The sequence below is a fragment of the Myxocyprinus asiaticus genome, chromosome 48, assembly GCF_019703515.2.
Source record: "Myxocyprinus asiaticus isolate MX2 ecotype Aquarium Trade chromosome 48, UBuf_Myxa_2, whole genome shotgun sequence".
Taxonomy (NCBI): Eukaryota; Metazoa; Chordata; class Actinopteri; order Cypriniformes; family Catostomidae; genus Myxocyprinus; species Myxocyprinus asiaticus.
In genome coordinates this window covers 30,343,146-30,368,145 of record NC_059391.1, presented here as the reverse complement: position 1 = coordinate 30,368,145, position 25,000 = coordinate 30,343,146, and the positions used below count along the sequence as shown (strand labels likewise).

The 25,000-nt window shown below is 38.4% G+C and overlaps 1 protein-coding gene across 2 annotated transcripts in view; it reads left to right on the top strand.

Moving 5' to 3' along the window:
* Positions 1-25,000, top strand: part of LOC127437104 (contactin-1a-like) — a 74,594-nt gene that overhangs the window by 854 nt on the left and 48,740 nt on the right. The gene's annotated exons all lie outside the window — the stretch shown is intronic.

Sequence of the window (25,000 nt, the reverse complement as noted above, 5' to 3'; positions counted from 1 at the left end):
CTATTTCATGACAAAAACATCACATTGAACTGAGTAATATTTAATAAAAAAAAAGTAATGTTTTAATTTTTTACATGTAATTTTACATTTATTTTGTTAAACATTAAACATTAAATTTAAATGCATAAATCTTAAAAATAGTGTTATAGCTACTGTGTACTGTATATATGCTTGTACTGTATGTATAGTGCTGCGTACTGTACTTTATTTCTGCTTGTAACTCATAGAATGTCATTTCCTAGTTTAAAATTGTCATTATTACATTTATGTATTTGTCAGATGTTTTTGCCCGGAGTGATTCACAGTGCATTCAGTCTTATATTCAGTCATCCTGTCAGTGTTTTCATCAATGTGTTCCCCGGGGATCGAACCTGTGCCTGTGTGTTGCCAGCACGATGCATTACCAGCTGCCGGAACAGTACTTGTTCTAATACAGAAATATGAAGATGCATCTTTGTAAAGTCCATGATTATCTCTCAAAAAGTGTGTGTGTTGTGCGCGTGTGCGTGTGTGTGTTGTGCGCGTGTGCGTGTGTGTGTTGTGCGCGTGTGCGTGTGTGTGTTGTGCGCGTGTGCGTGTGTGTGTTGTGCATGTGTGTGTTGTGTGTTGTGCGCGTGTGTGTGCGTGTGTGTGCGTGTTGTGCATGTGCGTGTTGTGCGCCCGCGTGTGTGTGTGCGCGTGTGTTGTGCGCGTGTGTTGTGTGCGTGTGTTGTGCATGTGTGTGTGTGTTGTGTGTGTGTGTGTGTGTTGTGTGTGTGTGTGTGTGTTGTGTGTGTGTGTGTGTGTGTGTGTGTTGTGCATGTGTGTGTGTGTTGTGTGTGTGTGTGTGTTGTGCATGTGTGTGCATGTGTTTTGCGTGTGTGTGTGTGTGTTGTGCATGTGTATGCGTGTGTTGTGCGTGTGTGTGAAGTGTAGGACAGAAGTCCTCTCAATCATAATGGTGTGATCGGATGTTCTGCAGTTTCATCAGATCAATGTTTGTCCTTCTTTTTCCACATGAAGAATCCTGAATTTCAGTCCTCTTGCAGCAGGATCTGGGTCTCTCATTGTGATATCTCTCTCGTGTCCTCTTTTGATACTTTAAACCCTCTTATACTGTCGTTTTACCCCCTCGGGCCGCTCCGCTCAGCTGAAATCTGCCCCTGTAGTATGTGGGTTATACCCCCTTTACCCATCTGCCCCTGGCACAGTTGTTCTTCAGGAAGGTTTGTGCACTCGACTAACATCAGGGTCAGATGAGATGAATGAACTCTCACACACCACTGATCTCATGATTAAATCACACTTTCTGACTTTAATACAGTCATTATACTCATCAGGAAGATGAACTCTTCATTTGTGCTTCTGGGAAGTCTTCTGACTGTGTTTAAAGTTTATATAATGTTTGTGTTCTGCTGAACAGAGATGGCAGGTGTTTTCTGTCAGGTCTGAATATCTCTATTAAAGCAGATTCTTCACGTTGACTCGTGTGTGTGTGTGTGTGTGTGTGTGTGTGTGTGTGTGTGTGTGTGTTTTGTGGCTCTTGAGGTTTCTGTGTTATGAATATCGTAACAGGAACTGTGTGTTTTTTAAAGAAACCTCTTCCACTGTGTTTCAAGTATGCGTGTATCATAAATAGCTGCACCATTCATCGTTGTTTAATCGGCGTATAAACTAACAGAAGAGCTAAAGAGAATATCTGTGACTGTTTGAAAAAGTAAAGTGTTATTTCTCAGTTATTTCTGAAGGGTTGCACATTAACAGCTGTAAACTAACACAGATCCTCACTGATCATCAAGAGACAAGAGATATTTACTCTGAGAAGAGCAGAACACACTTGTGACAGCAGCACTTTTTAATCTTCACACATCAAGTCTTTTAGAGCTTTTAGTAGATGTGGAAATGATTGCTTGTGTAATATCAAACACTGATCAATAACTGAAGTCTGTCAAACACCCCACATGATCAGAGTGTACTGACACACTTCAGCTTTAAGTAAAATGAATTTTGTGTGACATTTCTACATCACCAAACCAAATTCAAGGTTTTATTGAATACTCCATCTTCCATTGGTCAGACAAACAGATAGTTTAAACTCGCATATTTGACAGTTTTATTGTGTGAACTCTTTGCATGTGACTGTCATATTAATTCATAATAAACTGTATTCTATTTGAGGCAGTCCTGGCTCTGAAATGCAACCTCCCAGCATGCATCTGTGCAATCACTGTCCGGTGGCGGGGGGGAATGAATCACTTGCTCCGCACGATAACAAAACCACTAGAGTTTGATTGACAGCTCTGGCATTTTAAAAGCAGCTGGACAGATACTGTTGTACATTTTAGTGTCAGAGAAACATTCAGCTCCAACTGTTCTTACACACACACACGCGCGTGCACACGCACGCGCGCACACACACATTGAGAACACAATGACTCTGTTCTAAGACCTAGTGTGCTGAATATGTAGGCTGCATTTTAAGGTATTTTATCACATCAGTTGTCTGGAATACTCTGTTCTGATTGGTCAATGGCGCCATCTAGTGGTCTGATATTTCTCAGTAACAACCGCACATCCACATATCATCCAGGTTCTGTGAGTCATCTTTCCTGCTTCTCAGATCACTGTTTCATGTTTGTTTGTTTATTTATTTATTTATTTGGCGAGTAGTCTTGTAATAAGCGGGTTAATGAGGAGTCAGAATTACATTAATTACAATGTAAACACCAACAGAACGCCGACGCAAACCGGAGGTGGAATTCATCTGATTCTGTAGACTCCGTGGTCTCTTTCTCCTCACATAATATTAGTGCAAATCAATGTTTCATGTCCATTTATTTATTCATTTGGTAGTTAGCCATGTAATAAGCGGGATAATGTCAGCCGGTTGTTATCGCAAAATAAACCCCTTCAGGGTGATTCACGACTCGTCCGCTTCTCGTTGGGGTCCTGATCATCCTGTCGCGGTTTATTCTTTGATAACAACCGGCAATAACCACTATTCTACTGTATGCTAATTTGTAGTTTAAGTAGTGCGAGTAGTGCGTTCACTCTAAAAATGCAAAAAAAAAATCGCAAAAAAATAAATAAATAAAAATAAGTAGTGTACTACGAGTACCCGGATGATGTACTTATTCGACTGAAATGACGAAGTGTATAATGTTGGACACTTCATGATCTCAGCGGTCGTGATTCTATGTAGCGTAAAGAGGCGGAGTTACCTGGCTGTGATGCTGTCCCAACAAAACAATTATAATTAATGATGAATCTGACAACTAGTGAAACTTCTGTGAAGACAACCGCTTACAAATGTGATTTGAGGTGTGAGAATGTGGATTATATGTATAAGTGTTGAACTGAAGTCGGCCAGTACACTATTGCGTGCATTTGAAGCATTACTTCCATCAGATGAAAAACAGTGAATGCTTCCGTGTAATAAAAACCATTAGTGTTGAAAGTTCCTACACTATATGGCCAAGTGCATAATGTGTAGTGCATCATTTGGGACACCGCTGATACTTATGAGGTTCTATTTCAGTTAGGATGCTGCCTTATCACCAAAGGATACCTTGGTTTTCTACATGCCAGTATGTCTTGCACATGGTGCGCATGACGTGAATTTCATCATCAGCACAGTACATGCGGACTGTCTGTGTACAGCGTAGTTTTTCCAGACATGTGGGCATTCCACATCTTTGTGCGCCAACTGCACATGCACCTGCCATACTAAAGAGTATCACAAAGCAGTCATTGTGTGTCACACGCATCCATACGGGCTCACAGACACACGAGTATATTTTAAAGATTGAGCGCTCGACTGTGCTGAAATTTTACACATGCATTTAGAAGGAAACTGCCTATGTAGACAGCAAGACGGATCACTAGAGTTTGGAACAGAGTCAGTATTTCTCCTTGAGATGAACACAAGGACAAACACTCATAATATAAAGACAAACTCACACTTGGAAAGAGGTGTGTGTGTGTGTGTGTGTGTGTGTGTGTGTGTGTGTGTGTGTGTGTGTTTCATATAAAACACACACACTCGCAGCTCTTGCAGATTAGTCAGCGATTTCAGCCACCCGATCGATTCTCACTAATGGAATGGAACCACACACACACACACACACACACACTGCTGTGGTTTAATTGAATGTGTGTGTGTGTGTGTGTGTAATTATACAGAACACAAAGAACAGCACAGATTAAATCAAAGTGTGTTTGCGTGTGTGTGTGTGTGTGTGTGTGTATTATGAGATCACTAGAGTTTTACATTTACTGAAGACAATATGGTGGTGTTTGCCACACTAAGGGTGGTTGCTATGAGGTTGCTAGGGTGTTCTGAGTGGTTGCTAGGTGGTCTCTATGATATTCTGCTCTCTAGATAAGACTCCAGTCTCTCCTGTGTTTCTATTTCTGTGTTGGACAACCACTAGTTACAGTTTAAATATGATTGTTCTTTTAATTTGAGATCATTTGGAAATGAGAGAACAGTTTCGTTTTCCGAGCGTACACTTCTAGTGCTCATAAAAACAGCTGGAATGAGTAAGAATAAGTCAAAAGTTCAGGTTCACATTGCACTTCACAAACACAAATGTACAGTTCTTTTTCATATTGGACCAAAATTCTGTCAAGTTCTGACACAGAATGAATTGTGGGTGTGTTTTGTGTAAGTGGGTTAATTTATCTTTGATACTGAAGGACAGAGCGGCTCATCGCACTATTTTTAGCGTCTGTAATACGACGGAGCCTGAAGGGAGACGAGAGACTCATTTAGAAGTCGATTATAAAGGATCCGCTCCTTTGATTCTCACTGTGATATACATTAACATTCAGTACTGTCAGTTATTAACTGCTCAATTCATTATCAGATGAAATTCCTCATGCCTAGACCTGTCACGATTATTAAATAACTGTCTGATCACGGTTACCACGATTATTGAGCGTTCAAATTCCAATCACATTTTAATGCCCAAATAAGGGAATTTTAAGCGAATGTACATGTATAAATGAACGCCATGAATGGTGCATTTGAAGTCCTATATATATAAAATACACGAGTTCAAAAAACAAGTGTAAATGTAAAATTGACCAAAACTAAAGTTGACCAAAAAGAGAGACCTATTTTAATTATTTAGAAGTATTTTGATATTTATTTTATTTTTTCATGTCATTCATAAGTTTCTAAAGCCTTATAAGGAAATCACAGTTTATCCCTATTTTATGATTTGATTTATATATTTGAAGTTAAATATGTAAAAATGACTTCTTAAGATGTATGAAGCACACATGCAGGAAAAAAGCACACCTTGACCATTTATATGACACCTTAACAAGACAATTAATTACCATAATCGCAATTATTTGTTTGACAATTAATCGTCAGACAAATTTCATAATTTTGACAGCTCTACTGATGCTGCTTTAATAATCATGTTTAGTTTCAAACGCATGTTGAAACTCTGAGTAAACTAGAAATGAATCTGACACATCAATCACGTCACATGTGATATTATTGATCAGATATTCTGGTCTGTATGACTGGAGTCTATGGGATGTGATCATTATGAAGTGTCCAGAGTTTTACAGTATCTTATTTGTTGTTATTTGTCTCTTTATCCTCTGTGATTTCTTGCCAATTCCAGCAGGATTCCTCCTTTAAACCGAGCGAATGTGAAACTGTTTCCATGGTGTCAGGATGATGTCATGGGCATTAATCCTGTAAACTGATGCCTGCTTCATCTGACATCCATACAGACACATTTGTGAACATCTCCTGAACTTTCCATCAGAGATAATGTGCATTTGCTGGACGTAAATATTTCCCTTCTGGTCATTATAAACACACATCTATTATAGCAGGAAATTATTCCGAGGGCTTATTCCTGTCTTGAATTCCTGAAACTTGAGCTCTGTTCCAAAACATAGTGAGCTGCCTACCTAGAGCGCATTTTAAGGCATCATATATGCGCTTCCGATGCAAAACTGTTCCAAAAGGGGAAAATATTTTGGCTGCCTCGTTCACAGGCCACAACGCCATGTTTAATCGGTTTAACTTAATGTTTTTTCCGGTACTTAATGTTGTTGTTTTCCAAAGTATGCAGTAATGGAGAGTGTTTTTGAAAGTGTAGGAAAATGTCGTTCCACAGGTTTGCCACTATGTTTGATTGCTTATATCTTATGGGCCTGGGTATCTCAGTGAGTATTGATGCTGACTATCACACCTGGAGTCACAAGTTTGAATCCAGGGTGTGTCGAGTGACTCCAGCCAGGTCTCCTAAGCAACCAAATTGGCCCGGTTGCTAGGGAGGATAGAGTCACATGGGGTAACCTCCTCGTGGTCACTATAATGTGGTTCGCTCTCGGTGGGGCGTGTGGCGAGTTGTGCATGGATGGCGTGAAGCCTCCACGCGCGCTATGTCTCCACGGTAACGCACTCAATAAGCCACATGATAAGATGCGCAGATTGACGGTCTCAGATGCTGAGGCAACTGAGATTCGTCTTCCGCCACCCGGATTGAGGCGAGTCACTATGCCACCACGAGGACTTGGAGCGCATTGGGAATTGGGCATTCCAGATTGGGGAGGAAAAAAATAATAAAAATATATATAAAAATAAAAAAAATGCTAAAGTTGTTTTGCAAGATTTATGGCGTATTTTTATGACTTTTTGTAAACAACAAAATGTCATCGTGAGCAACAACTTAGCTACAAATAAGTAAATGCAGTACATGTCATTGCCTCTGGAGTACTCGACGAGTAATTAGTCCGAGTACTTGAGTAGACAAAATGACCAAAATGCCCATCCCTATTAGATATACGGTCAGAAGTCTGCTTTGAGCCAATCACGAAGTTCTGACATAGATGACACTGTTACTCCACACCGTTTAACGCCTGTGACTCGGGATGTGTCGGAACGTTGTCAGATTGGACAGTTAGTAAAACTAAAGTGCTTCATCTGAACAGATAATTTGTTGACAAGTTAAAGTGATTCTGTTACTCATGATAAAATAACTCCTCCTCCTTCAGGAACGACGTGTTCGCAGGACCAAAAACCTTTCTGGTAAATGACGTCACGGAGTTTAACAGCATTCTGTGTGCAAAACGGATAAAAGACAAATCTGGCACATTTAACTGCAATAAAACAGGTTTCATGTGTGAAAGTTGCTATAGACTGCACATCACGCTGTGGTTGTGGAACACCGTGTTTACTTTCACGTAACATGGCAGGAGTTTCACTTGTACACGGAGCTGAGACGGGGTTTGGTGTACATTCTGTTGTAATAATCAGATGTCCTTGAATGAGTGTGTGAGGTGAGGATATCTGCTCTTTGACCTTATGTGCGTTAGGTGACATGTCAAATGCAGTTAATAACTCGTGAGTGATTGCAGGAAGGTCTCGGTGAGGAGAATCGGTGCACGAGCTCTTTACAGGTTTAAAGCTTCATTCTGCCCATCTGCTGGCCTTGGGCAGCTAAATTGTTTTGGGATCGATGGTTTCCTCTCACGATGACTCTAACACAGAGAGTAAATGCACTGAAGTGCACAAATGCATCAATGGTTAAAGAGCAGGAAACATTGAGCTAATACTGTGCGTGTTCAGGAACACATCTAATACACACAAACACACTCTTTCAGCGCTGTTGTTGCAGTAAGTGTGTGTGTTTACAGCGGTACATATCTGATTTTGTTTTGAATGGGTTTGTTGCTCTGTCCTTCGTTCACATTGGCCTCCAAGTACTGTAAGTGTGTGTCATTTTATGAAAGATGGTTGTGTGTCGGGCTCCTGTGGGCCATTTAATCAGTATACGTTTGGAGTGTGAAGCCCCTGTAGAGATTTACTGGCAGTTTATCACATCCGTTGTATGACTTAAAGATGGATGCATATTGTGTTTGTGGTAATATGTGTAAGAACTGATTGAAATAATTTTCACACAATAGAGCCCAACAATCTGGTTCCACAAGTGAAAAGCTCATTAATTTTTTCCACAGGTGAGTTGCTTATTAAGGAGAAGATATAAACGTTTAAAGGCAGATCTTCCGTGAGCTCTGAGGTTGTTAATCGATGATATACTGTATGCGTCTGTTGAAGTCACCAGTCTATGTAATTTCAACTTCATAAAAAAAAAAAAGATTGTGTATAATTGTGTAATTTCTAGTAAAGAACTACACTACCCATAATGCTAAAGGGAGATCCACCAATCACAGAATCACATCAAAAGAGCTCCGCCCACTCCCATGATGCACTGTGAATGACACAATCGCTCTCCTTACACTGGATTGTAGTTCATTCCCTCTTTAATCTCCTGAGACCCGAGCGTGACTGCTGTTTGCATTTTCCATTTCCCTTTTTGATTTGTAACTTGTAGCACCCAATAAAAAAAAATGTATGTCCACATATGTGGACAGTGGGACTGAGTTGTGACATTTTAAATAATACCGATATTTATTTTTTCATCAGATAGCTTATGTGTCTAGGAGTGTTGATTATTCATGTTTTTAAAGCATTACAGACATTACGGCTGATTTTCTATAAAGCTGAATTATTAATTTTGATTTAAAATAATGGCCAGAATCATCCAATCACTGCCAACCATGTTAAAATAAAATTTTGAATGATGAATATATGTACTGATTATTATTATTATTATGATTATTATAACATGTTTTTTCAACTTGAGGAAATGTGGTCCTAATTTCCACATATGTGGACATCATGTTTATCAGCGCGCTGATGCGTGAAAAATGAACAGATTTTTTAAAGCGGCATATCAAATGAAACTAGAGACTCTCCTCTTTACAACCAAACAGTTTTCAATCAAAAAAACTTAGAGGTTTCTTACCAGAGGCACTTTTGTTGGCGTTGCGCCCGTAGAAGTGCTTCACGAAAGTCGATGTCATGCTGTTGTGTCACGTGATGCGGTGCGCCAGAAGTTTAACCCTTAAATGACAGTGTAGAGTCTTGTGAACAATATTCAGTCAGCTTAAATTAATTAAAATTATGCGTTGTGGGTAGCAAAGTCAAAATACAACGTCCACACATGTGGACGCAGGGTCACACAAGGTTAAAATTGTCTTGTATCTTGTCTTTTTAATACGTTTTTTGCTTCAAATCAAAGTTTGTAATGTTGTGATTCACTTCAGAGCTGGGGAATCACCCGAACAGGAAAAATACTTATGGAACGAAGAGGACTGGAAAAGTGGACAGGCACTGATGAAATCTATAGATATTGAAACGATTCATTTCAATCTTTTTAGGTTATCATGCTTTTAAAATGTAATGATTCATATTTTTATGATGGACTTTTAAGATTTGAAAGTCTTGATTTGGAAGTAAAGTTAAAAAAAAAATTTAAAAAAAAATGTAGTTGCAAAACTAAATGATGAGTGTGTAGTAAAACGTTTCCAAGACACTTTTAATGTGACCTGTTTAATAGATTTAAAAATAAAAATATAATAATAAAGAAATATAATAAAAGAGCTCATAGTTGAAAAAACAACACCACCCTGTACCATGCAATGATTGATATGTCATTAAAATGCAGGAAAAATAACTGTATTGTGATGTCTACCATTACCACGATATAAAATCACTCTTACTGTGACCCAAAGTGAGCGTAATTAAAAGTGTTCTGATTGTGTGTGTGTGTTTCTGCTCGAGCGGTGTGTTCTTGGCCGGGTCATAGTGTTTTTTGAAGAACACATTGATGTAAGAACATTAGTATTCGTGGAGTGTGAACAAACAGGTCATTTTTAAGGTCTAACAGCAATCGCTCTCTGCTGAATACAGAACGAGAGAAAAACCTGCCAGCTCACTTTCACTCAAACAACACTCATTAAACTCATTGGACACCGTCAACACCGGACGTCCATGAGGGACAAGAAAAGGAAAGTGTGTTGTGGAAAATGGATTTGATGTTTCTACAAAACACTGTTTTTTACATGCAACTCGAACATTCAAACACTCAGCCAGACAACATGAAATGTGACGTATTTCTAATTAAAACTCTGATATTTAATAAGAATAAACGTAAGCCAGGACTTGATTTAATGAGGAATTGTGGATGGTGTAAGTGTCTATTTTACATGTGGATAAATAAAGAGGACTTGATGAAATCAACTGAAAAGAAAAGTCATGTTAGAGGTGCAGCAAGTTACATTTGGATGAAAGATTACAAATACTAACATTTTATTTATTTCGAACAACACTCACTGATGAATAAGACTAGGAATGTATCATTTAAATAGTGAATTTAGATATCATATTGACATTAAAGATAAACCTGACAGAGACATAATATTTGGAGAACTTCTCTTCTGTGTTTAGATGCTCATAATTCACACAAGCTTCATTAATCATGTTAATATAGTCACTGAAGGCGTAAAGATGAAATGACTCCTGTTGAATTATCCCACCATGCTTTTAAATGATGAGGATTCAAGCGTTTAACTCGGAAACACGAGCTGTGTCGATCACTGATGCTGCAAAGTTTCTCTGATCATTTAAAAAAACAAAACATTCAACTTAATGTTGCCCCAAATGCAGGATTTTATTATATTGAATATTTGTGTCATTTATAAAGACCACATTGAACTCTTCACTGATTTATATATCTTACAGCTCATCTAGAGTGATGTTTTATTAAAGGGATAGTTCCCCCAAAAATGAAAGTTCTCTCATCATTTACTCACCCTCATGATATCCCAGATGTGTATGACTTTCTTTCTTCTGCAGAACACAAATGAAGAAAAATAGAAAAATATCTCGACTCACTTGCATTTTAAGGACCTTCAGAGCGGAGATATTCTTCTAAAAATCTTCATCTGTGTTCTGCAGAAGAAAGAAAGTCATACACATCTGGGATGACATGAGGGTGAGTAAATGATGAGAGAACTTTCATTTTTGGGTGAACTGTCCCTTTAAAGAGACTTTGAACTTCTCTCAATTCTCTGGACAAACTTCACAACAGTTATGTTTTACAGGATCTGCCCTGAAGGTCTTTGTACGAGTTGTAGATTATTGTTATACAGTTGTGCATACCCTGGCAGAAATTGTGAAATTTTGGCATTGATTTTGAAAATATGACTGATCTTTTATTTAAGGATAGTGATCATATGAAGCCATTTATCATCACATAGTTGTTTGGCTCCTTTTTAAATCATAATGGTAACAGAAATCACCCAAATGGCCCTGATCAAACAAGTTTGAACATCGACTGTAACAAGATCAGATTGAAGTTCATGGCTTTTTAACACTTCTGTGTACAAATTTGAAGGCTGTTTATTGGATCAATGCAGGTAAACGTCATATTATGCGACTACTCATCACTTTACGGAGAGCTTACGACCTGCTAGTTAAGTCTTGCCTTAAGAACAGGTAGTGCAACCAAATTAAGCACTGACTTCGTTACAAACTAACTAGTAGTTACTAAGCCCTTAGTGTGAACTTTACGTCTTAACTTATGTGAGACCTTATGCACAGCTGGTGCAACCCTACCCAGACCTGTAGTGAGCTGCCCACGGTGCTGAAAGAATTGTAAACTACCAGTCGTTTCAGACACTTAGTTCCCAAGCAAAATATGTTATTGCTGTTGTTGTTAATTTAATATGAGGGAATTGTTTAAGCTGTTTTTATGTCAGCTGATACATAACACATAGTGCTATTCAGTGCCAAATAGTAGTTGCCGAAGGGCGAGGCTTCTCCTTATTCCAAAGCAAAAATATTGGTATTGTTTCGGTTTTTAATTAAGGGAATTGTTTGCATTATTTCTATGCTGAGCTGTTGATGCTGAAAGCGCACATAATGCATTTAAGGTGATGTCCAAAAATATACCATATTGATGAAAACCAACTTGAATCTTTCAAGTTGGTTTTTCAAGTAGGGCCCCACATTATCTTGAAACGGGCCACCAGATGCTTAAGGCCGCCACTGTATATACTGGATCATTAAGATTATTGATTAGTATTGATTAAATGCAGAGGAAGTGCTCTCAGAAAGAGTCGAGTGATTGTACATGTAACAGGCGTTATATTTATTTATTAATTTCACACAAAATCTCTCTTTTTGTTATTATCATTTGTTATATTTATATAATTATTTTGTATTCTGGAAGTTCTTTTAATATTTCATTTAATTTATTCTTTTAATATTGATTTCTTTTATTTGAGATGTCATGTTTCTATGGTTATATGGTACTTTTTCAGTATTGTTAAAAATGGCGCGTGGCTCCTTTAAGACTTATGTTCCGGTTCCGGTTGCTCTCCTTCAGTTCGCGGTAAGCGCGACTGAAGAGAGGTTAGTTGTGCTGAAGCTCCGTCTAAAAAGTTTGATATGAGTTTTGTTTATTGTAATAAAACATGTAATTTTGTTCTTAAATGCACTTTAATCTTATTCAAACATGTATGAAGTTTGTGTGAATGATATGGAGCATGTATTTTTGGAGAGAGTTCATTAAGCATGAGTGTGCAAGCTCTGTGGCTAAAATAATGCTTTTCACGGACAGGCTGGTGTTCCAGTTGTGAGAGAAGGCCACAGATTCGAGCTTATTTTGATTAATTTGTTTCTTTTATTCATGCAGAATAAAATCTGGCCTGAGTAATTCCTGTTGCCCGGTCTTGTTCATTTATCCACACAACGCGGAGCTAAACGAAGGCCGGTCACATACACATCATCTGCCCTCACTTTATGATTCTTCTCTTGTTATTGAGCGTGACCGTGATCGCCTGCTGTTTATGCAGATTTATTTTACGTTTATTGTAAATTGTATGACGTCGTTCTGTGTGGGCGGGACTTTAAGTTTTACCCACATGAACAGATGATGCTGTTATATAAAGTATGTGGAGGTTTGCTGGTATTATATGATGTTCTCTGATGTTTTTGAGGTTTAGTCAGTTAAAGCCGTTGGCGTTCTTTAGCTTCTGCTGTTTATTTCTGTCTTTTATCCGTTAGCGCTGTTGTTCTTCACTCGTCTGTGATGTGGGCATCTGAGTTTCTGAAGTCAGTTTGATTGGATTGTGCATGATCATGTGTATAAGCATCTGTCTTATCTGCATCTCATTGATCTGATCAACCGTCTCTAAAGTCTTTAATCAACTTTAATGTCTAAATGTCCAGGACATCAGGAGGTCATCTGACAGCGAGTCAGACGTTTAAGACAGTGATCCTGTTCTCACGGTCAATTAATCCAGATGCATCTGGAAAAGATAATTGTCCACATTGATAAAGCTCATATGAACATTGCTTTAGTGTATTGTTTGTCAATAACTGTATTTGTGGAAATGTGTGAGCTCTGTACACTAATGACATGTTTGTGCACATGTGACATATGTGATGTACTGTATGTAACACAATCAGTTTCTGTCCTGCTGGAGCTAAAATGAGAAAATAAGCAATATACAGGTGCATCTCAATAAATTAGAATGTCGTGGAAAAGTTCATTTATTTCAGTAATTCAACTCAAATTGTGAAACTCGTGTATTAAATAAATTCAATGCACACAGACTGAAGTAGTTTAAGTCTTTGGTTCTTTTAATTATGATGATTTTGGCTCACATTTAACAAAAACCCACCAATTCACTATCTCAAAAAATTAGAATATGGTGACATGCCAATCAGCTAATCAACTCAAAACACCTGCAAAGGTTTCCTGAGCCTTCAAAATGGTCTCTCAGTTTGGTTCACTAGGCTACACAATCATGGGGAAGACTGCTGATCTGACAGTTGTCCAGAAGACAATCATTGACACCCTTCACAAGGAGGGTAAGCCACAAACATTCATTGCCAAAGCAGCTGGCTGTTCACAGAGTGCTGTATCCAAGCATGTTAACAGAAAGTTGAGTGGAAGGAAAAAGTGTGGAAGAAAAAGATGCACAACCAACCGAGAGAACCGCAGCCTTATGAGGATTGTCAAGCAAAATCGATTCAAGAATTTGGGTGAACTTCACAAGGAATGGACTGAGGCTGGGGTCAAGGCATCAAGAGCCACCACACACAGACGTGTCAAGGAATTTGGCTACAGTTGTCGTATTCCTCTTGTTAAGCCACTCCTGAACCACAGACAACATCAGAGGCGTCTTACCTGGGCTAAGGAGAAGAAGAACTGGACTGTTGTCCAGTGGTCCAAAGTCCTCTTTTCAGATGAGAGCAAGTTTTGTATTTCATTTGGAAACCAAGGTCCTAGAGTCTGGAGGAAGGGTGGAGAAGCTCATAGCCCAAGTTGCTTGAAGTCCAGTGTTAAGTTTCCACAGTCTGTGATGATTTGGGGTGCAATGTCATCTGCTGGTGTTGGTCCATTGTGTTTTTTGAAAACCAAAGTCACTGCACCCGTTTACCAAGAAATTTTGGAGCACTTCATGCTTCCTTCTGCTGACCAGCTTTTTAAAGATGCTGATTTCATTTTCCAGCAGGATTTGGCACCTGCCCACACTGCCAAAAGCACCAAAAGTTGGTTAAATGACCATGGTGTTGGTGTGCTTGACTGACCAGCAAACTCACCAGACCTGAACCCCATAGAGAATCTATGGGGTATTGTCAAGAGGAAAATGAGAAACAAGAGACCAAAAAATGCAGATGAGCTGAAGGCCACTGTCAAAGAAACCTGGGCTTCCATACCACCTCAGCAGTGCCACAAACTGATCACCTCCATGCCACGCCGAACTGAGGCAGTAATTAAAGCAAAAGGAGCCCCTACCAAGTATTGAGTACATATACAGTAAATGAACATACTTTCCAGAAGGCCAACAATTCACTAAAAATGTTTTTTTTATTGGTCTTATGATGTATTCTAATTTTTTGAGATAGTGAATTGGTGGGTTTTTGTTAAATGTGAGCCAAAATCATCATAATTAAAAGAAGCAAAGACTTAAACTACTTCAGTCTGTGTGCATTGAATTTATTTAATACACGAGTTTCACAATTTGAGTTGAATTACTGAAATAAATGAACTTTTCCACGACATTCTAATTTATTGAGATGCACCTGTATTGTACTGATATCATAATTGGATGCAAATATCTGTAGCATAATTGACTTATTTATTTCCCTCAAATTGTTCCGCATCCGTGTTTGAAACTCCTGATCTGAAGAGATGGGATTGATTTTGTTATATAATTCAGTATTTTTAGTTTTGCTTCATAATTTATTGTTTAGTTGTTGAGTTTGATCACAAATACAACAGACTTCAGTGATAAAGTCGTCTACAATTTATTTTATTTATTTATTTATTTTTTTGGGATTGTCTCCCCTTTTCTCCCCAATTTGGAATTCCCAATGCCCTCTAAGTCCTCGTGGTGGCGTAGTGACTCTCCTCAATCCGGGTGGCAGAGGACGAATCTCAGTTGCCTCCGCGTCTGAGACCGTCAATCCGTGCATCTTATCACGTGGCTTGTTGAGCGCGTTACCACGGAGACATAGTGCGTGAGGCTTCACGCTATTCTCCACGGCATCCACGCACAACTCACCACGCGCCCCACCGAGAGCGAGAACCACATTATAGCGACCACGAGGAGGTTACCCCATGTGACACTACCCTCCCTAGCAACCGGGCCAATTTGGTTGCTTAGGAGACCTGACTGGAGTCACTCAGCACACCCTGGATCCAGCATCTTTACTCGCTGAGATGCCCAGGCCCCCATACGGTGAATATTTTTGCTTTATTGATTTTACTTAAAAAATTTAGGTGGAAAATTACTAATATCCTACAGATTAAGATCTAAAGACAATAATAAATGAAAAGACAATAATCATCATAATAAATAAGCCAAATAAATTCCCTTGTGTTCCCAAAATAATGCTGCCAAATGTGTGTTCTTATCGAATTTGTGTTTGTTGTGTTTTGGTAATACAGTTAATGCTTTTAGGTACAACGTGTCTTGTATTACTTTATGATTTAATCACTTTCGTCTTTGTGTCTTTAATAGAAAGATGTATATTACTGAACCTGCAGAGTTGCGTTCACAATGCATGCTAACAGCGAGGAAATAAAGTGAATAAAACTCACAGCACCTTACAAGATGATTGGAGATCATTTGCAGCATTAGACGACATTATTCTTGCAAAGAGTTTTCAGACAAATGAAACAGGAAAAAAAAGAGAGAACTCTTTACCTGCTTGTTCAACGAGACAGGGTCCCGCTGCACACCTCTGAACAAACAGCGAATCAGACACAAGCATTGACTGCTTTTCTTTTGTCTGTTCTTAATAATATAATAAGGTGTGTTTCTTCAAGCGCGTGTCTTTGTGACTAACAGCATTTCTTGTCATGTGTCACTCCGAGACATCTTATGGATCGCCGTCTGTTGCGGGTAGATGAGCAAAATGACCCGCGCATGAAATACATTTGGACGAGGAGCTTGTGAACTGGATTCAGCCACGTTGCATTAGGTTTTACACCCTGATCACAGTTTAATATATCTGCTGATTCACAGATCCATGGTTTTGCCATCTCCCGATACTGTCGATCATCGTCTGTCAACTGAGTGTCGCAGTCGGCATCGGGATCTTTGTAAGATATATTGTTGATATCCGATAACATGGTCCTATCACCCAGCCCTGTACCACACCATTTAATGACAGCAAATAAGATTAAGATAAGATCGTTTAATTTGGAAGAACACTTTTCTATTGCACACAATATTTACTCAAACTTAGTTTACTTTTTCTGTGGAGTTTTTTGGAGAAACATTTAAGAAATGTCATTTTATTAGAGGTCGGCCGATAACTAAGGTGGAGGAAAAGGCCAATAACTGATTAATAGACCGATATAGTAATAATAATAAAGATTTAGCCTATAGAATTATATAAAAAATGTCTTAATCTTTCTGTACAATAAAGGGCACAGACATTGAGGCTTCAAAATGAATAATATCCCAAAAGCAGTCTATTGTGCAACCAAAATCACAATAATAACCAGAATAATACAGAACTTTTAACTATAAACAAGCCTGAAATACACCCGGGACTCTTATTTGGAAATGTCAGAGACTTGGTTCCATTAAAGTGCTCTACAGTATATGTAAGAAGCTTTTTATGGCCTTTATATTCACCAGATGAAGAGTTTTGTACAGATAGTTTTGTGTACTCTAGATATAGTATACTGTATTTCACCAGATGAGGTTTATTGATGAGGAATAATACAAATAAATTATTAGCAACTATCAGCATAGATATATACCGATAACCGATAGTTCCAAAAAGCAACTATCGGCAACAATTAATTGGTAAAACTGATATATCGGTCTGTCTCTACATTTTATTTTACAAATTAGCTACACTTTTATCCAACAGACTTATAAATGAGAGAATAATATGATATAGACCTTTAACTGAGAAGTGTCTTGAGTTCACATAAAGAGCTCCATTTACAACATTGCATCTCTAGTGTTTTTGTGCATGGTCATGTGTGTATTGTGATGAAGAACAGTGATGTGCAGTAAACTGATGTGAATACAGTATGAATGTTCTCTTTCTGTACAGTAAAACATGACAATATTTGTGTTTGAGAAGCTCGTGTCAGTCACCGCCGGCCTGTAAACGGCTCATTGTTTGAGTCTGTATATTTCTGTTGTTCATTTGTGAGTGCTCGCTGAGAGACGGCACTTCACTGCGGACGACAGGACGTCTGCAGACAACACATCAATCAGTGCATCATGGGATATGTAGTGGTGTTTTTAATGGGGAGGAATTTAGAGATGCATTTAATTAACAGAAACTGTGGGTCTGTCAACATCTCTAAATTCATGCTACAGTCTTCAAAGCAGCACTTGAATAAAAATTCACAGTCTTTAACAATAAAATATAAGTACAATTACTGTTGGAATCCAAATGTTTTACCTTGTTGGTCTGTTCATCAATCATGCAAACAGACGTCATCGGCCGTTGTGTTGCATCTTCTGTTTCTTTTCAGCATCTCGCGTAATGAGCATGACATTTAACGATGTGTTCTGTTTTTAATTCTGTTGCACTCTGTCCAGCTGTTTTTATGCGAAAGATCACATCTTGTGTGAACGCCCCCCTCCCTAAGAAACATGTCTGATCAGTGTGTGGTGGACATGTAATTATACTGTGTAATTTTTTTTTTTTAAGACTGACTAATCCATTTTGAAGTGTTGATGTGTAGTTCAGCACTGAAAACATAATTTCCAAAGTATGTTGAAACATTTCATTTTCAGCAGAGGAAAACACAACTCTAGTCTGCATCAGAGACGTGTAAAGCAAAATATGTGTTTTTGAAATAACAGATTAGTGCGGATGTGGCTTTAAACTGTATATGTGACTGTTGTCTCTGGCAAGTGATTTTCCACATAGCAGTGCTAGTTTCATGACTAAATATATAATATATATTACATGACTGCAATACTTCATTGTGATTGGCCAATGGCTGTAGTGTGTGGTCATATATTTTACATTGCAATAATTTAGTATATTATTCCTTACTAAACACTTATACTTTGATGGAAAAGAAGACATAATAGGAATATAAAAGGAAAAACAGTTTGTGTGATTGCAGTGTTTACATGTTTTCTGTTATGCATGACCTTTGCCGTGTGTGTGTGTGTGTGTGTGTGTGTGTGTGTGTGTGTGTTCAGAATATAAATATGACTGCGCTCACTGCTTGACCCTGTTATATTCCTGCCAATTAAACAGAGTGTTTTTTCCACTCTAGAAAAGCTCACGTTTAGTGCCGTAGGATGATTAAATGAGGATATTGTGTAGAATCATCCCTTCTGTACACAAAAATATATTACACACACGCGCGCGCGCGCACACACACTCACAATCTCTCACAATCTCTCACACTCTCTCACACACAAACGCACACACATACACTCGCACTCTCTCTCTCTCACACACACACACACACACACACTCACAATCACACATTCACACTCACAATCATGCGCACACGCACACACATACACTCACAATCACACACTCACACTCTCACACTGTCTCTCACACACACACTCGCAATCATGCACACACATTCACACTCACAATCATGCACACACATTCACACTCACACACACACGCACATACATACACTCACACTCTCTCTCACACACACACACTCACAATCATGCGCACATTTTCACACTCGCAATCACACACACACGCACACACTCACACTCACAATCTCACACACACGCACAATCATGCACACACATTCACACTCACAATCACATTCTCTCTCTCTCACACACACACACGCACATACATACATACACTCTCTCACACACACACGCACATACATACACTCACAATCACACTCACACACACACACACTCTCACACACACACTCACAATCAAACTCACAATCACACACACTCACAATCATGCACACACATTCACACTCAATCATACACTCACACACACACACACGCACATACATACACTCACACACACACACACTCACAATCATGCACACACATTCACACTCAATCATACACTCACACACACTCTCACACACACACATGCACATACATACACACACACACACACTCACACTCTCTCTCACACACACACACTCACAATCATGCGCACAATCATACACACACTCACAGTCATGCACACACACACACTACACACACACACTCACAATCATACTCACACATCACACACACACTCACAATCACTGCACACACATTCACACTCTCTCTCACACACACTCACAATCACACTCTCTCACACACACACACGCACAATCACACACTCACACACACTCACACACACGCACATACATACACTCACAATCACACACTCATACACTCACAATCACACACTCACACTCTCTCTCACACACATACACTCTCAATCACACACACACACACACTCACAATCACACACGCACTCACAATCATGCACACACATTCACACTCACAATCACACTCACACGCACACACACACACACACACGCACATACATACACTCACAATCACACATTCACACACACACTCTCACACACACACGCACATACATACACTCACAATCACACACACATACACTCTCTCTCACACACGCACAGTGTATAATGTCTAACACAGCCATAAATTCAGTTTGAGATGTGCATGTGGTTTATTTTGTGGATTTGGCATAAACAATAATGTTTAGATTCATGACTTTACTGATATTAAACAAAAGCATTTCTAGAAGTCATTGAGCAATGCTGTTCCATGATTCTTGTAGATTCTCTCATGAGACTGTGACCCAAATCTACAGCTCTGTGAACACAATACGGAAGAGTGACATTATTGCCCAAAACTCTCATAACGGGAGAATTTCAGAATGCAGTGAGTCAGACGGATGTGGAGCGGTCGGTGTTTGACGGGTGTTTCAGTGTTTATTTTGGGGCTCCAGTGACAGTCAACAGAACACAAGAGATTATTGACAGTAAATGGATCAGAACACGCCGCAGGCAGGAATCAGACCATCGCAGATCAACACGTCTCATTAACTGCTCAGCCACGGCTCCAACATGATGAGAGGAATCAGTGCAGCTGAAGTGTTTGGATCAGTTTAGATGTCAGTTTAATCTTTAATACATTAGTTTGACTTCCTGAGGAGTGAAAACATTCTAGTACAGGACTCATACGAGTGAAGCTGTGGTGTATTTCCCCTCGTGTGTGTGTGTGCGTGTGTGTGTGTTTTATCTGATAGTATGTCACAGTGACCTTCAGTTTACTTCTACATGCATGAATAAAATGCACAAGATTCATCAGTCATGTATGTGCTTTGGTCGCAGTGCTGTGTGTTATTCATACACACGCACACACTCTCTCCCGCACACACACTCTCTCACTCACTCACACTCATGCACACTCTCACACACACACACTAGCTGTGTCTCGTTTGGAAGGTTGTGTGCTAGGTAGGACGCGTCCTTTGAAGGCTGCAGTATACCAGGCGTCCTCCTTTTAAACAAACCTCATTTAAACGAGACGGCCTTCGTAGGACAAACAGAAACTGAATGTAACATGGTTGCTATGACAGCACGCCACTCTTTAACAAGTGCGAGCGCTTTGAGTGAGAAGGGAACAAAGTCCCTTTAGAAGGGAATGTATGAGGTACATTTTAGGAGAGTTATAATGATGTAAAGAGAAAAGAAAATAGATTTTACAGGTGTACTATTAGTCTAATACTTTATTTTAATTATATATTAATATAATTATACATTTTATATACTCTGCACCCATCTACTGAGGTACTTCAACTTGGGAATTAACATTCCTTGTGTTTGAACATCATATTTACGGGCAAATTGGCGCCATTATTTGTACAAAACAAATGGTGTTCATTTCCGTTGAAGTGAAGAATTGTGGGTTGTGAGAGCCCATGAAGGATACACCTCATGCATCCTCCGAATTCCCTTGAAAAAGGTCGCATTGGAAGGCTGCATTCGGAGTGTCCTACTCGCTTTTCTGAAACGAGACAGCATCGATGACGTATGCGGCCGACAAATGCGACCTCCGGAGGATGCATCCTTCCAAACGAGACACAAAGTGACCTGTAAGATAACACTGTGTTCTTGAGAAATGTGTTTGATATCGTTTAATGGCTTTATTCTTCAAATACAAGCAGATTTCTGTGTAAATATTGAATAAATCCATTCATATGTTAATGATCCCTTTTGTATTGAATGGAACATTCCAGGTAGTATTGTTTTTATGTACGCAGTAATATATAGTGTCTGTGGTTATCATTATTTAGTTCCTGAAACAGATTGTTTTGTGCTGTATTGTCTGATGTCATGCTGATTTCAATTATTAAAATATTCAGAGATTTATTTAATGAACGGAAGACGGAGACAGGAAGTCTCTCTCTCTCTTACATCATTCACCTATGACGAGTGATTGGTACTTCCTGTGATTTGTGGGTAATTGCAGTGTTTTCCACAGAGACAGTGGAGCTGCACGATTAATTGTTAAAAGATCGCGATCTCAATCCTAAATGACAACGATTCTGCAATGTATATTAACATTCCCGTAGCATGCCTTTTTGTTAGGCGGTCAAATTTAAATTTGAAATTCACTTCAACATGTTTGTAAGTGTTGATCTTTGAAACTTTATATGGCATCTATTAAATACAACAATGTTGCATGAGCCGCTGAATAAACTTAAACGCAACAGCCAAAGATGTTTGTGCAGCACAGCGCTTTACAAACTGCCGGGTGCAGCCACGATTAGATAGTGTGACAGAATCTCTGCTCAGTTCAATAATTTAATAGCCACCGATGCAAATAATTACCAATATTACCCAGATCTGACAATATTCTCTACCCGTGCTGTTTGATTACAGCTGAATGCTCTCAAACGCTCTCATACGTGTCTGCCCGTGTGCGTGTGTCTCGTAATGAATGCAGCGCTCCTGTACGAGACTCTGTGCTGTTCTTAATCAAAATACCCCTCATTAGGAGATATTGATGTAAACACAGCTGTTAATGAATTATCAGTGTAAACAGACGGGATTAAATCTGTGCTGTCTTGATGAGATATTAAAGCAAACACAGATATTAATGTATAAGCAGACGGGACAAAGTGTGAGATCTGTGTGATGTCTAAATGTATATAAGCTGCATGTTGTCTGTTATATGCATTCTTACTGCATCAAATCAGTATTAATTGCATATTTAACATAGAACTGTTAATGAAGCTTTTTTCTGCTCGTTTTGCTATTTCTTTTGTATGCACATACAATTTGTTTTTTTTAATTTGTTGCAATAATTACAATGTGCTGTTTACTTTAATGTATTCGTTGCATCCTCTTGTGAAATGTATATCTTTTTGATTTACAACTTTTATTGCATTTTTGCACAAATTGAAGCAGAGAACATTTAGTCAGAACTTCTAGTACTTTACATGTTACTTTGTTTATTGCCCTTAAGTCCAGGTTTTGTAAATCGCTGAAATAAGCATTTTTTCTTCATAATCATGAGAGAATCGTGATCTTTATTCTAAGCACAAAAAGAAAACAACATGAATCTCAATTTATCCAGACTCGTGCAGCTCTAACACTCGTGTGCATGAACAGAGATTTACATCGAGTTTCATGTATGTTTGAATATCGGATCATATAAAACTCACTGTTCATAATGATGAAATGTGTGTCAGTTCACACTCGCGGTCTTCATCAGCTGCGAACACTAACGATTAGACTACATTACGGTTAGACGCATAATATGTTTCTTGATTTTAGTCTAAACTGCAAAAAATAGTTTTCGGTGATTTCATATGAAACTTCAAGAAAATGTACTGCTCATATTTAATATAAATCAATACTAATATATATATATATATATATATATATATATATATATATATATATATATATATATATATATATATATATATAATTGTCTTTATGAAAAAAAAAATGAAGTCTACATTTAGGACCATTATGATTTTATTTTCAGGACAGTTCAGCACATTTTATCCCCTCATTCTCATTACTGTAACATGTTTTACTTTTACTGTTTTTATTATTTTCAGTCATGATTCTCATTACAACAGTTTTTTACTCTATTATAGTAAAAAGATGCTGTTGCTGTACAATGATAAAAAATGTATTAAAAAAAAAATCTGTAAAAAGTAAAGGCATTACCAGCGGAGTACTATGATATATAAATACTATACAATTTCAATAATAATAATTATATATATTGCATCGGGGGGCACAATGTATGTAACTGCAGTGTCACAATGTAGACTTATGTAGTCTTCATTTCTACATGCAAAATGTAATTAGTTTATTTTTGATTTGAGTAAAATAGGACATTTCCATTTATTAATCAGTATTTTTGTCTTGTTTTGCAGTAAAAATGTCTAAATATCCTTAAAGATACATTTACTTGATGAGCAAAACTTCATAAGATAATGAATTCTGTATTTTCTTGTTTTAAGCATAAACACCACAACATTTAGAGGTTTATGTGTAAAACAAGAAACAATTTGCTAATGGGGTCTGTGTCCTTAAAGTCCCCTCAGTAGACAACATCACTGTGTCACACACTTTAGGACTCTTGATTGATGTTGTTCATGGTGTAATGCACTAATGGTTCAGTGCACTGATCTCAAACATTCAGTCTGAGTTATTAATGTGATATCTAAAGAGCAGCGACTGATGACTGATATTATACAGTCTATAAGACAATTTAACCACAGCAAATGCACAAAACTGCTTATAAAAGACACAATATTTATTGGAAGTTCACTTCAAAAATGTTTAATCAATAATTTTGGACTTCATAATTGTTCTTTTTTTGCCTGTAATGGGTAGCCCATCAATTTAAGGAGAGGTGTAGATTTAGTTTTGATGGTGTATATATGAATCTGTCTCTAATTCATCATCTCAGACTTTAGCGTGTGCTGTTTAACATTCACTTCACATGCTCCGTTTGACACGAGTGACCTCACTTACTCTAGTGCCGGCTGGACACTTTGACACATGTGTTTGACCCATAATGCATTGTGAAATCAGCTTTGTGTCTGTGCATTAACTGTGCAGTGTAATGTGATGCCCTCGGAGTTCTCGTGGAGTTTAAAGGTTCGAGTCATGTTCAGACATCATTAGTGTGAGTGCTGAAGATCTCTGGAGGTGTGGGAGGAGTTTAGGAGATTAAATCGTCCCGAGCGCTCTCAGCAGGGATGCGTCTTCAATAGCTCGACTGCATTAGAGCTACTGCCGAACCGTCCCGGGAATTAATCTGATCTCCCGTGTCTCAGATCGGGCTCTGATCCTCTCCGCTCATTTATTTGGGAGACAATAGACACCGGTGGATTTGGGACAGTTGGCAACACACACACTTTTAAAGAGCATGTATATCTGTGCTGAAAGTGTCCCGTGTGGCCTCATGGGACGGCGAGACATGAATGATGATGCTGTTGGTGTTTTGTGCAGAACTGAACTCCTTTTACAACTCTATAATTGATCATAATTACAGACTAAACAAAACAATTTGATTTTTCATTAAAACACCATTTATTACAACAATATTCTCTTGTTAATGTTTACCTTTAATAAGACATTGCCAT